The 15870-nt window shown below is 36.0% G+C and overlaps 1 pseudogene; it reads right to left on the bottom strand.

Annotated features, from left to right (window-relative positions):
• Positions 1-6477: 6477 nt before the first annotated feature.
• LOC136841165 (uncharacterized) lies at positions 6478-8494 on the bottom strand (annotated as a pseudogene).
• Positions 8495-15870: the final 7376 nt, after the last annotated feature.

Consider the following 15870-nt stretch of genomic DNA (forward strand, 5'->3'; position numbering starts at 1 on the left):
TCTTCTTTTAGATATCTAACAACCCCTTCGTAAATGTACTGTACACATTTGATCATATGTGCAGTGAGGCAGATAAACACGGTTATTGAATAACGTATGTCTAAAAGCTTTTAGTTCGTTAGACACTGAGGAAAAATAATTGTTATTTATTAATGCCATGCAAAGCAACCAAATGAATATCTACTACTTTTTACTTCAGCGTTCAAAATTTCTTGGATGTTAAATAAGAAAATAAGCGAATGTTGTCCTGAAGAATTACTTAGGCTTCAGTAGAATTGTTTCATGTAAAGGAAACGAAGTCTTTACCAGAACCCATTCAAAAATAAATTGGAAATCGGTTATATCATGTCGACCATTGTATTGCGGTTGGATGAAGGGGAAGAGTTAAATAACCTATTGTCTAAAAGCTTTGTTAGGAGAGATATGAGCTGAATAGCGACTTAGTTGATTCCCCAGAAGGTCGAGTGAAGGATTAAAACGAAAGGGAAAAGAGGGAGGACTGTGGCCTTCCTGAATTTATTATGTTACTATACACAGAAAATATTTCAAGAAACAAATTATTTGACGTTGAAGTTTTCCTCCTCCCCAAGAGAGATTTGACAAGTATTCTGTGATTATGATAACTACAAAAGACTGTCATATTCATATCCGTGGAGATATACTCATGTAGCGGTGTATGTGTGTGTATGTATGTGTGTGTGTGAGAGAGAGAGAGAGAGAGAGAGAGGAGAGAGAGAGAGAGAGATAAAGCTTGTTGGCTAAATTATCTATTCAGAGGCGTTTGAAAATGGTGTAGTGAGTACCTAATCCACCAAATTTTTTTCTTAAAGGAGGAATCTTATAAAAGCGAGCGATTGCTGTCTGCTCAGATCTTAATGCTGACAAGGACAGTCCTTTGAACAGCTAATATTTCTGGGTTTGCCATTTTAAGCGTTGCTATGAGTATTCCTTTGTTCGCTAATTGTAGCTGTACACATTGCTTTAGGTGAAGTTTTGCCATCCACCGTTAACAGCGTCACTACATTTCTAGATCCCTATATTGCACCAGGATGTAAAGACATCGCAGCACCAGTTCACTCAAATTGTTCACTTTCATTCAAACTTCTGTGACCAGAGGGGCCAGTACTGGGAGTGTCAAATACCCTCTGAGATTGAAATTAAGGTATTTTGCAATTTCCATTTCGAACATCGCCTCGTTTTATCATGTGATCATGTCACTGTCTTCCGTACTGTGTTAGAATGCTTATGCGCGCACACTATATATATATATATATATATATATATATATATATATATATATATATATATATATATATATATATATATATATATATATATATATATGCCTTATACTACACTTTGTATATATATATATATATATATATATATATATATATATATATATATATATATATACCATATATATATATATATACATATATATATATATATATAATGCGTGTGTCTGTGTATGTTTGTGTGAACCTTACCCTCAGTATATACAATGGGCTAACAGCTCGTTTATTTGTCAAAAATACTTGACCAGTTTACGGATTAGTTCAAACCAGTTTCTTACCATCTTGCATTGCCTCAGGCAACTATGTGATGCACCGTGAATGTGTGCCTTGAAATTAGTTTTTTTTTTTTTTTTATTGATTTTAGGCCAAAAGACCTCACTTATGCCATATATTAGTGACTCCGGGAAGTAATAGCCATGCCAGGTAACTCAAGAGACTCAAATTTTTTTTAAGATAGTACAGCCTCTTACACTATTTTCTTAACAATATAGTGTGATATTCTTTTTCTAGATAAATAGCTGAGAAAGAAGTAGTTTGCTTCCGCTATTACGAATTTCGGAAGTAATGTATCTTCATTTGCTTGAAAATACGATATTGTAGAGAGAGAGAGAGAGAGAGAGAGAGAGAGAGAGAGAGAGTAAAAATATATATACATATATGTATACATATAACAGTATATGTATGCGTTTGTATGTATGTATTACTATTATTTATACATTTTCCATATTGTTTAAAAACATAACAATCTACAGCAGTATCTCTTTGTTATAATAATTCCACTTAATTTTATTATCATTATTATTATTATTATTACAGGCCGAGTTCTCGTTCTATATGACAAAGCAGAGTACTACAAGCATAGTGAGCCATGTGGACGCTCATCTTGGCTCAATTCAGTCATTCCTAAAGACATCTCAGTTACGAAAACCTTGGGATACTTTGATCTTGCGCTTCTTTGTCAGGAGGAGAGTGATCACTGTCCTAGATGCTGTCTTGTTTTATAATAAAATAACTGCAGAGATCGAAAAAAAATATGCTAATGATGTAGCTGATAATATATATCATTTCCGAGAGAGGCATTCTTTTTTTTTTTAGTGGCCGTATTGCACATAGCTAAAGATTTATAAACATTACAGAAAGGAAGTGATGTTCTTGCATTTTTTCTTCTCTTCTTTATATCTATAAATGACTAAATATAGTCTAAAACAAAAATCAAACTTCTTTTGATACGTGTTCTATTAAAAAGTTCCAGGACTCGCAGGACGTTTATTAAAAACGGAAAGAAAGTTATAATATTCATAAACATGGATATATGAACGTCTTTCTCGCTTAAGACTCCATTGACACCACATACTAATAAGGAATTAGTTATAACCATACATGGGTTCAGTGGAGACGTTTAGTGAGAAACTTGTACAAGATAAAAGTTACCAAGACGGTTTTTCCTGTCGCCTGTCCACTGCACTATAATTTTATCTTTGTATTATTTTATTTTATATTCCACTAAATTAACTTATGTTAAACTGCTACTCTTTATAAATCTTCCATTGCTTTTATAGAAATAGGTGCAACAATATTTCAGTCACTTTTTTTATCCGAATTAAACAGGGATGCACATACGTCCACCAAACAATGGACAAATAAAGCATCTCTTAATGTTCTCTTTGTTCTTACGCCGGCAGCCACGTAACAATGATCCAGCCATCACTTTCTACATATTCGATAAGAGTCGGTATCAAAATGTTTTTGCGTTTAGTAAATCAGTTTAGCCTTCACGAATTAATTCCCTTTTCACTTGTCTCCTTCTGAGTTAAATCTAATGCAATGCGACTGTATGGAGAGAGAGAGAGAGAGAGAGAGAGAGAGAGAGAGAGAGAGAGAGAGAGAGAGAGAGAGAGAGAGAGAGAGATTTTCTGAGCCTTTGTTCCCTTAAAATCGATTTATTCGTGGTTCCTATTCCACCTTTTCTGTAACATGAACAGATTTCCTAAAAGTGAGGGTTCATCTGAAACAATAAAAGTTTTCAGTGTTTTCTTTCGTTTTAGCGTTACTGGGTATTACTATGCCAGGACCTGTATATACTTAACTGCCGAATCCTTGACTTGAAAAAAATTGTGAATACGGTACTGTTTTCTGCGCTAGCGGAGGTATACGTCTGTTCAGTGTTCATTTTGTCGCGGGTGTTTTGGTGATTTTGTTTTGTGCTTCCTGTTTACCGTATTTCCCTCCTGTGCTATTCGCCGTTGGTTGTAAGGTTAGTGCTGTTTTACAGTGAATTTATTTTTGAGTTTAGCTAAATTAATAAGCGTGTTCAACCCTTAACAGTATACTTTAATCCTGATATTGTGTCGAAAGTAGGTTTTATTAGGTCTTCGTAGTATTTTTGCATAGAACTTTATGGCACGAAGGCCAGAAGTTTTTTAGTATATTTCGTTGGTTCTGCACTTTCATTGATATTTTAAGAACTTAATAAACTCCAGTTTCTGCCAGGGCCGAGTAGTTTTCTCTTTTACGCGGGAAGTTTTGAGGTCCTTTATAACAACAAAGGAAGCATAGCCTGATTGTGTGCAGAGCAAGTTTCACAGAAGATACTCACAGGCAGTTAGTTAGGTGAACTTGGTAGTTAAAATATTAATGTAAAATTTGGTTTCAGGTGAGCGAATGACGCCCTTGAAAACTGCCCATGACTTCTGGATGTGGTTTGGCATTGGTCTTGCATGTAACTAGCCTTTCCCAACAAGGCTGAGGGTAAATCACTGAGTGAGGTAAGGTTTTTAGTTCGTTAGGACCCTGTTTTTGTTTGTTTTATTCAACATTAAGCGCATTTTCCTGCCCATGTTCCATGAAAAAAGACAAGATGACAATCACAGCTTCTTCGTACTAATAGCAGTTGAGTCTCAGATGAACCTTATGTTCAGAAATATTTTGATTAGTAATCGCTATACACTTGCGCAGGAGGTTCATAAACAAGCGGACGAATCCCACTACATGCGCCGACCCATTTACCCCCCAGGGGGTTCATTTACAGCTCGACGAATCCCCATGCGCACTGACCTATGTACCTTTTATCTCGTATTAAAACATTTTTAGTTTTTATTTTGCCATAATAAGATTGTGCTCTGGAACGCAGCTTTCTCATCTTTTAGTTACTTTCAAAATCCGTCGTTTAAATTTTACCCCATCTTCTGCCAGATAAATTAGCATAAGACAGCTATTATACACAGTTTGACTCATTTTATCACTCAGTTTTACTTCATCTGCTTACTTACAGCACTTCATCTTACTCCAGTTAGATATTAAGAAACCATGACCTTTTTATGGCTTTTGGCAACTTACATTTATAAAACATGTTTACAACATCTAGAACTGTATAGACCGGGGGAAAAAATAGTGCCTTTTAGTAAATATAGGATAAATCAGTTTAAATAGTAAACAGGTCCTTAACCGGCCTAAAATTTCTTGGTCACCTTATCAGTAACTTATTTCCCTTGGCATCTTATATTTTACGATTTACATTTAAAAATTTTGACAGGCAGGAAAATAGGAAGCATTTTATTTACGTTAGTACGTAACTTAGTTTAGATTCACCTAATTTTAAATGGTTTTCCCGACAAGAAATATTTTTGAAGAATATTTATTATATGTAATTTAAATATTCTCACGATATTTGTTAGAGGTAATATAATATTGAAGCTAAACCTTAAAACCCTTTCATATCTTAATAGGGCCACCTTTGTTAGGGTGGCAGTGCTGCTCTAGCAAAGGTGGCCCAAGGTCAATACATGGCAGACATTCTGCCATGTATAGCACGTTAAAAAACAACCAAACTTACTCGTGTAACATCTGATTCAGGTGTAATTCCAGTAATTGTTCTGTGATCCACAAGGAACAAGGAAATGTAAAATGAGGACATGTCTGTGGTCCCCCTAAGTCAAGGTTGGTTGTGGTCCTACGGGGGTCTTAGTGATATATAGTTTTTGTACTTCCTAAGGGTTTTGGGATGAAGTCTTATGCCTGTGCGTTAATGATCCCTAAGCTTGTCTGAGGAAGTCTGTGTTCCTTTAGCCAGTTTTCATTAGGTTTGATCTCCAGGGAAATCTGCGGCAACTAATTGAGTCTGATTGCCTAGGTTTTATTTTTTTTTTTCTGACGTGAAATAGTGATCATTAAGAAAGTCTCCAGGTGAGGGAATGTTGTCTCTGATCCCAAAGGAAGTTTGAGAGAAAATCCTAAGATCCTTGATCAAGGAATGTTGAGCCCCATAATGGGTTAGTGCCGTCAGTGCACCTTGCACGGATCACTGTCGGCATTACACTACGGAGTCGACGTTCGTTTCTAATAGAGGTACCGAGTTAATATTTTTACTGCAAGTAGTGCACCTGATTGTAACTACACACAGCAAGTTCCATCTAGATCTGTGCAGAAATAATTGCACAAAAAATTGAAATTGTCATTTTCGACTATAAAAATGCTAAGAAATGTCATTTTCAGACTGAAATAACTCAGTATCTATTTGACCTAGGGTTATGGACTTTTTTTCTGAAATTACAAGTCATTATTGAAAAAAAATAAGTTGATTTATTGCTCTAGGTGCAATTGTTATGTTCTGACATGTTACCAAGTTATTCTAGTAAATTTTCGCATAAATTTCCCTCTTTTGGATATAAAAATTGCCTAGAGAGTTAGTTTTTTTTCATCCTAAAGGCATTTGCTATCTTATATATTTAGTTAAAAGTGTAAGCTTCAAAACAAGACCAATCCCAGCCAAATTGATAAAGAATTGCCTGAGTTATTTCAATAAATGTGACATTATTTTAGCAAAAAAAAAAAAAAGAGAGAAATTAAGCGTTAAAAGTTTATGCTGTAATTCAGACACTTCCTACAGAGAGATAGTGTACACTATGCACAATTTCTGCTTAGAAATTGAATAACTAATCATTTTACATGAAAAACAGTGTTTTCCTTGGTATTACTATACATATATGACACAATACATGTCAAGGCTTTTGCGGTACTTTTGTACCTCACCCCTGGGGCATTCTGGAAACAGTACTTCGTAAGGAAGGGTTTTTTTGCCAGGGATGAGCCTCTTCCTTCCCCTCAGCACTGTTTCTAGCCAAGTTTACATGCTAATATGCTCCAGGAGCATATGAATCATTAGCTCTGCTCTTTGCGCTTCTTACGAGGTCTTGACAACCTCACCATCTCTCGTTTTATCTAACTCTCGAAGATACTCAATGGTATTCTTATTCAAAATGCCAAGCTCTTTGCCTAAATAGCCTTGTTCATATCCAACATTGTAATTAATAGCTGCTTGTGCAACAGCGAAATCAAGTGTAGATTTTCCAAGGCTTTTACCTTTGGGCAAAACTTCCAGATCCGAGCATGCAGAGACTCATTTGAATTTTGAGTCTTACCTTTTGAGGCAGCGTTTCAACAAATCAGGGTTTGTTAGTCTTTCATATACAGCTTTCAATTTGAGAAGCTCTTGAGGGCCAAGGTAAATCTTACCTTCATCAAACTGTGTGAGGGCATATTGTGGACTTTAGTCGACGTTTTTCTTAGGCTGGCCATAAAATGATAGAGTCTTTTGTGATGACTCGCCCAACTCCCTTCGCAGTACTTCTTGTCTCTTATTCTTCTCTTCCTCTTCTTCCCTTCTTTTCAGCTAGTGCTTTTTGCCAGAAGCAAAAACTTTCTTTTCCTTTTGGGCAATTGAAATGCATTGGTTTTTCATCCGTTGAGGAGCAATGAAAGAATGTTGCCCAGATATCTTTGCTCATAAGCTCCACAGTTTTATTTACATTTCTTCGTATTGCAGCTCCGTAATAATCAGTCAACTTTTCTATTACTGCCTCAGTAAGTTTATGCCGACCAGCCATCAACTTTTTATGTCTCTTCTGGCCACTTGCAGTCTCAAATTCAGAGATGGTTTCTTTTACTAAGCGTCGCAGTGCGGTTCCCATCCGCTTATGCACGTGGTTGACACATTCTTCTTTTACCACAGGTTTCTCTTTTCCATACGGTCCTGCACCATTGTTCAGGGCACAAATCTCTAAATGCGCTTTACAATCGCCATCGCCAATATATGTTGCATAATGAAGTCTCCTGTCAACAGACCTGAGCCATATGGCTTTTGCTGCTGCCTCCTCCATCGCTCCACTGGAGCCCTCAAAGTTGAGACTGCATGAGGCATAATGCCGTTGTATCCATTTATTGTAGTGGGCTCTTGTAATCTTCTTTTTTACAAGATTTGTGTGCATAGCAGCACAAGTCTGGCATGACTTTGATAAGACCTCATAATCTAATATAAGCCCTGTATGAGCATCAATTACTATACCTACTCCAAGGCTTGACGTATGCCCTCGGGTATGCCATGAACCTGCAAATATATACATACATACTTGCATGAATTTTACATATACACATGCACGCTATATATATATACTTATATAAAAATACAAATACTGTATATTCGCATTATAAAAGCACATAGGAATTTACGTATGTATGCAAACAAACAAAAACACTCTCATACTCACTCTCTCTCTCTCTCTCTACACACACACACACACACACACACACACACACACACACACACACACACACACACACACACACACACACACACACACACACATATATATATATATATATATATATATATATATATATATATATATATATATATATATATATATATATATGGAACAAAGAAGACAACCTACCATCGAAGGTTACGTCAATATCTAGGACTCTTATCATTTGGATGACGATTCAGTTCTTTAGCATAGTATTCCAAAACCCGAGGTATGCAGCTTTCTAAACGATTTGCTGTTTTTTCCTTTGCTACACTTGCAATGATATTTTTGTACTTTAGTACTTGTCTCTTACTTATTTTGTTCACTCCAAGTAAACACAGTACCTTTTTACTGTCTCGTAACACATACCATCCAACATAGCAGAATAGACATATTTCATTGTTGTTGAATAATAATGTTTACGTCCCTTTCGTAAATGAGGAATCTCATTATTCAACGTGTGCACATCTTGTTCACATTTATTACATTTATTTTCACATTTCTGTCTGTACCTGAACCCAAAGGCTTTGTTATTTTGCAATCAAGAGGATGGAGACAATCTCTACAAAGAACTTTCTTTTCAACTAAATCATGAAGTTCACTCTCAGGTACCATAATATCATTTTCGTATGCTGCTACACTCTCGACAAGTGTGAAGAGTCTTTTCCTTTTTTCGCGCTAGAAATTTTATGATGATCGCTAGAAACAGAGGGCGTCATCATAGGATCACAAGATGTAGAAGGCACAGGATGAAAAGTAGCAGAATCAGCAGACGAAGTAGAACGTACAGGATCGTGAGCAGACGCGTCAACAGCTGGTGTAGAGGGTTGCGCGTTATCAGCCGATTGAGGAGCAGACGACTCTGGAATCTCCATTGTGTTTGGATTTCATTATTCGCGCTGAAACTGCTGTTTTAGCTCGCATCTTCCGAGCAATACTACTCTTGCTTGTTCGTCCCATGGTTACACAATCACTGTTGAGTATGAAGCGTAAAAAAAGCACAAATGAAAAATAAATCCACAAACACCGAGTAAAAGTTCGCGCAAAAAGAATATACACCCTCCTTCCGTGACTTGTCACGTGAGACTGGCGTTCTAAGTGGCTGCTTAGTGCAGTTAGTGGCTGTACTTCACTCGATGATTTATGTTGCCATTCAGTAAGATGGCTAGTTACAAACTGATTATTTCATTTCGAGAAAATACAATAAAATACAGAGATTTACAACGAACCTGCGTATGCACAGTATATACGTCGTCACTTACAATGTAAACAAGCACTTCTGTCAGATAATTTACAAAAATATTAAAAAAAAATACTAAAAACTTCCGTATGGCTTTGAAACTTTAGGACAGTGTTACCAATGCTTTTAGGCTAGTTTTAAGCTATATTTCGCAATTTTGAGAAATTTTCGATTTTTTGGGTGTTTATAGCGTAACGCATTCCTTGTTATTTGCAGCTTATCTTCTGCCACTATCTACAACCCTTTAAATTCCTTTTACTCTGTTCAGTTCTTGCATCTTACTTTCCACCTTCTCCTAACAATTGCTATAGTGCAACTGCTAGGTTTTCCTCCTGCTGCACCTTTAAATCCTCCATTAATCTCGATTTCCCTTTCAGTGCTGAATGACCTCATAGATACCAGGGTTAGGCTTTTGGCCTAAATTTTATATTCCAATCCCAAGAAATGTTTAGGGAATTCCCAGGTCTATGATGCCTCAAAGAAGGTTAAGGCATATTCCTATAGCCGTGATCCTGAAGGAAGACAAAGTAGGCAGTAAATAGGCCAGATTTCAAAGGAATGCCAAGGCGTGTTATGACCTCCATGGAAAGCTTAGGTAATGTTCTTTTATTACCTCCAAGGAGTGGTTATGTATCTGTGTTGTTGTTATGTTGAGGGGGATTCTTTAGAAAAACTGATTAATGATTTGTAAGGATGGATCAAATTTTTCTTCCCCTGCCAATTTTTGTGAGATCTTTAAAGAATTTTCTTGAACAGCAAGTAATTAGTGGTTTCTTGGAAGTATAGCTTAATCATTGGGGGCGAAATGGTACGAGGTAATGTAGGAAGTGCATAATTTTAGTGGACCATAAATTGAGAATGACTGCATGGTTGTCATACTCTTGTTAATGTAAACTTGTGAAGGGCGAGTGGCGCCGAGCTGTAGATTGGTTGGTTATTTTTGTTAGTGTACAACCGTGGAGAAAGTTTGTCCTGTTAACCATTTTCTCTTAAGAGAACTGTATCACTAGCTGTGTTAGATGAATCTGTTATTGTAGCAGGTTAATTTCTGTCTTATTTATGGAACTGATGAAGGCTGTATTATCTTTATGATAAGTGTGTGTGGATTTTAACTGCGTAAGGAAAGCATTCCTTAATATAAAATTAGATGTTGGACATGTAGCAGTAATTGAAAACGGGGATGGTATTTTGCTGCTAAGTAGATATAGACAAAGTTTCTCTATGTACGCCAAGTTAGGAAATGATTTTATACTTTAAAATAAGTTTGAAGTTTTGACTTTAAAACAAGAAGTTTGAAGCCTAAATTATGTACATTGTAAATAATTAGACTTCCAGGTGTAGCTCGTCAAAAAAGCAAAGTCTAGAAAACGTACTCTGCTAGGTTTGATATAGGGCATGTCTGTATTTAGAAAGATTCTTTAATAGTAAATCTTTAATCGTAAATGAAGGCTGAAATGTAATTAAGCATTTAATTTCGATTTCTAACAGAACTTAGAAGAAAGTTTTAAATCTCAGTGAATAATACAAACATCAAAAGCTGCACAGATTCTGCTATGCCTGCCGTTACAAAAATGTCTACTCGAATGAGAAACATATATACAAAAAATATTAATTACTGCGTTCTTCATTGAGTTAGTGCTATCACTCGACAAGTTATTGGTAGTCCTGATTACCTGAATGAGAAACAAAATACGAAAATATTAATTATTGCGTTTCTTCACTGGGGGTTAGTGCCATCACTCTACGTTATTGCTATTCCCTGATTACCTCGAAAAACTGTATTACAAGTTGGTATTCTTTGTCTTTAGAATAAAATTAAAACCGCGGTTTTTTCACTTTTATTTCTGATTTAGTTTTTAAACGTGCGATTAGGTATACCAAAATGATGTAATTTCGTAGTGTTCGGTCACGGTAAAGTCTTTGGCTGATGATTGCAACTTACAGGAAATTAAAATGTTGTCTTGGGTTAAGTAAAGTGTAAACTTTCAAGGCTAATGAAAAATTCTCAGTTAAATTTGAGGAAACTATAGAAATCCTTTTGGATAAAGATTGTTACTGGTTTTGATTTGAAGCTGATGTTTGTATTTTTTTTCCTACAAGTGATTAAGATAATTCGATTTTTAACAAGTGATTTTCTGAGATATCGGTAAGAGCTGAACGAATGATCGAAAGATCTATGCATGTATTCAAACTTCTTTTAAATTTCATTTTGAACAACATCTTTAGCTATAACTATAGGCCAATATATTTGGTAAAGTTGAAGGCATAATTAGTTTTCAGTAATGATTTCATGGCGTATACGGGATTTATCAGCAACTGCTCAGGATAGCAGTGGAAATGGTTTGTTTGCATTCACACTGACTTGGGTAACCGGGTAGTAAAACATTTAATACTGTACTGCTGTTAATTCCTGGTATTTAAAACGTATTTGTAGTTATTCTTGCTCATATTTTTTGGCATGTAAATTTTGTAATTATTATTAAAATGTCATATTACCTTGCCCCAGTAAAGTGAACTAGGCTTGTAGGTTTCTACTAGCGCCATGCCTATGAAGTATTTCACTTTGGTGAGTGGTGGCGTTAATAGTTTCATGGAAAGTTACAAATTCTTGTCAGTTTTTGGGGTTAATGAGCTTCATACCGAGCACATATATGATTGTGTATCTTGTTCACAAAATCTCTTAAACTGTGTGGTTTTTTTTATATACAATCGGGTTTCATTTCAGAGTCGTCTCTGTTTTGGTTTAGAATATTTTGCGTAGTGTCACTACACCCAGTAAGGCGTGGGCCAATCGCTGAACTATTCATAAAACACTGCTGGCAATGTTTGTGGCTTGAATTTTATTGATTCATTTTTGTCTTCACATCCTTATAAAAAATATTTTTCTCGAAATATCAAACGTTGTATTCGTTTAAAGCGTTAAGCGTAAATTTTATGAAAAAATCATGTAACTTTTAATTAAATATTAAAATACAACATACATGTATAAATACAACATACATATAATTTCAAATTAACTAAAGCTTATGGCATAAAAACAAGTAAAAAAATTAAGAATCAAATAATGTAGCTCGACATCTAGACGCTATATCCATATGTCCTTTTTTACTGATGAAGAGAATCCAAGTCAAATGGAAACTTAACAGATAAGCCGAGGTAAAAATTAACTATTAACTAAAGCATTGTTCGGCAGATCTTATTAAACAAAGCTTTTGCAGAGACAAATGTGTTCCGGGAAACGTGGTAAAAATTAAGCCATTTCCATGCATTTCTTTAAGCAGAAATAGTGTAGAGACTAATGCCAAGAGAAAGAGAGACTAATGCCCAGAGAGAGAGAGAGAGAGAGAGAGAGAGAGAGAGAGAGCTCTATGACATTGTGCATTGAGAATTAGTCGTACTGAACGAAAAAGTTTGTCTTCAGTCCTTGATTTCTGTCAGAAAAGCGTAAATAACTTAGAAAAATGGAGAAAGAATATTTCAGAAAAGAAATGTGGTACCAATGATTCAGTTCCGCCAGCCTTTGATGGTTAACTATACAAAAATAACATTTTTCCTTCGAGGTCCTTTCTCGTGACTCGAGCTAGAGCACGGCTGCGTTTTTCCCGTGGAAAAAATGTGGATTATTTTATGGTAGGAAAGAGGAACTAGTAGGTAATTTCTGGCAGTGCTTTTAGGTATTCGACGAAAGGTGGACACTTGGCGTTATTTTTTCTTTTCTTGTGTGTACTTTAGAGATCATAGTAATTACACCCAAGAGTAACTTGATAATAGGTTACTCATGAATAAAGTAAATGGTCACCATCAGAAAATACAGTGACCACGATGGAACTGGCATTGTTGAAGACAGGGAAAAGAAAGGGAGGTAAAGAAATTTCATGACTTTAATATTCGATAGTAGAACAGTCAATCTCATAAACGAATGACCGACCAGAAGGATTAAGTACCTCACACAACTAACGTTCAAACCTTGTTTCTTTGGCTTCTATAGTAAACAGAGACACTATATTGAGTTTCATATGAAAGTAATCTCTTACCTCGCACGTTAAGATACCGAAAGGTTTGATTGATAAAATTTTGAAGTTTTAATTTTAAAGTTTATGGTTGGACAGCTAACTCGTTCTCGAAATTGAGTTGATTCACTTACAGTAGATCGAGTTTCATATTTATTTTGAAACTTCATTATGGCCATTATTTTGTGGTTTTTGTAGGATTTTCTTCTGTTGATAAGATGTTTCTTCCTTTTAGTTTTCTGTAAAAGAAAACTATTGTTTGTCCGTCCGCACCTTAGTCTGTCCGCACTTACTTCTCTTCGCACTTTCTCTGCCCGCCCTTTTTCTGTCCGCCCTCAGATCTTAAGACCTACTGAGGCTAGAGGGCTGCAAATTGGTATGTCGATCATCCACCCTCCAGTCATTGAGTATACCGACTTGCAGCCTTCTAGCCTCAGTAGTTTTTATTTTATGTAAGGTTACTTAGCCATAATCGTGCTTCTGGTAACGATATAGGATAGGCCACCAGAGGGCCGTGGCTAAAGTTTCATGGGCCGCGGCTATACGGCATTATACCGAGACCACCGAAAGATAGATCTGTATTCGGTGGCTTTGATTATACGATGTAGCGGCTGTACAGAAAACCCGATTGCCTCGACGAAACATCGGCGCATTTTTTCCTTGTTTTAATTGTGGTAGATATTTAAACTAAGGGTGTTTAAATGAGTTTATACAGCGAAGCCGTGGCGTAAGTGATCACGAGGTGATCGATTGAGATTTAAAAAAGAAACTTAAAGATTATCAGTAATTGTTATTAAAGTCCTCAGTCTCAGCCAGGTTAATCCAGTGCCTAGGTTAATCCAAGATAATTGCTCCCCCTCCCTTGCTAGAGAATGCATTAGGGTGAAGGAAACATATCTTGCTGTGGTACTATACATTCATGGAAGAATTTAATTTTGGCCACGGTCTTACCCATTAAAAAACGATGACTGCCAAAAATGTGGAGAACTGTAAATAAATGAAAACTCGTCTTATTTTTCGCCAACTTTCAAAGGAAGTAAAGAATTACCTTGATCCATACATTTTCACAATACTTGTAAATATAAAATGTACTAATATTATCACTGAAACACACACACACACAAACATGCATAAACAAAGAAACACACACACACACGCCGAGAAATGAAATGGATCTGTAAAAAACATACAATGCATTTTCACCGAACACGTTCTCGATTCTGTGAGGAGACATTCAAAGACTATTTGATTTTCCTATTTGTAGAGCGATTTCATTTCCTTTCCCAAGCAAAGAAACTGACCTGCCTGAAGGGGAAACGGGGATGGATCGTTTTCAAAGCAGAAGTTTTGTTAATAATGGTAGAAATTTTCGTACGTCTTTAAAGCAATAGAGCTCTAGGGGGAATATTTCGATTGTTTCTCTCTCTCTCTCTCTCTCTCTCTCTCTCTCTCTAATCTTCTTACTTTTCTATAATTGAATCATAAATAAAAACTGATTTCTACCTATTTACTCCAGTTAGCTTTTCTATTATGCTGAACCAATAACACACAGTTGATCGTGCAAACTTTCTCCAGAAAGTTTTACTGGACCTTACACAGATAACATTATAAACGTCAGTCAGCTGACAGAAATTTCCCTGTTTTATAAAAAAAAAATCTATATGTTGTGTACCTCCCTTTCAGAAACCATTGCCACCAATTTTAGTTTCCATTTACTTGATAGCTAAAGACATCATACCTGTTTCGCTTCAGTAGTGAGAGAGAATTGAATGGATGCATGTGGAATGGTAATAGCTTGAGGCATGACTGGTACGAAACCAGGAAATAAAGTCAGGAAAAAAAGTCACATTAATCTTTTCTAGATAGTGACAACCAAAGGGCTTTAACCCGGTAAGTATTCACCTTTGCGGCGTGTTTAGTACAAGCCCGTTGGTCATTACCGTAAAAACATAAAGACTAAATATCATTAAGATAATGACCCCCAAGAAATATTATTCCTAGATCTCGACCTCCGAAAACTCTTTGAAGTCACTATCTACGAAAGATGTAAAATATCTTGTTTTATTACTTAATTGCTTTAATTACCACCATGAATCAATGTGACTTTTTTTTTCCTTAGCCAAAATTATGACTTTTTTCCTATGACTATTTTCCTGTGACTTCAGTACCGGCCACCGACCGGTACTGCTCAGTATAAAGGACTCGTTACATCTCTTTGATGTAAGTTCAAGAGTTCTCGAATATTAAGAATATCATTAATTACCATGTGGAGAAACCTGAAGATTTTTTCCAAGAAATGAAATGCATGGAGAACATTTCCACGCTTTCGAGAGTGGAGCGTCACCTTAACTAGGTTCTTTTGCGCTGAGTTCTGTCATTATTTAGACGATCGTGGGAAGCAATGACGACTTTCATTAGAATAGGTGAATAGGGACCAACACAGTAACTTGGACCATCTGTAATGATATCCAAGAATGTGACCAATTTACGCCTAGGTAATGACAAAGGTGACACTACTACTGGACAGGCCGCAGATAGTGAAGTGATGCTGGATTTGATGTGAAGTACCGGATTGAATTAGAAATATAATAGATTTTGTGTTGAGATAACTGAAATGACCTGTTTCACAGGAACTGAAATGACCCCTATCAACATATTCTGTCTTATATGGGATAATATCCGAGAGTGCGTCTAACACATATAAACAGTATGCACTAATATCCCTTACGGGGATGCTGCCG

The sequence above is a fragment of the Macrobrachium rosenbergii genome, chromosome 8 (genome assembly GCF_040412425.1).
Source record: "Macrobrachium rosenbergii isolate ZJJX-2024 chromosome 8, ASM4041242v1, whole genome shotgun sequence".
NCBI classification, from domain to species: Eukaryota; Metazoa; Arthropoda; class Malacostraca; order Decapoda; family Palaemonidae; genus Macrobrachium; species Macrobrachium rosenbergii.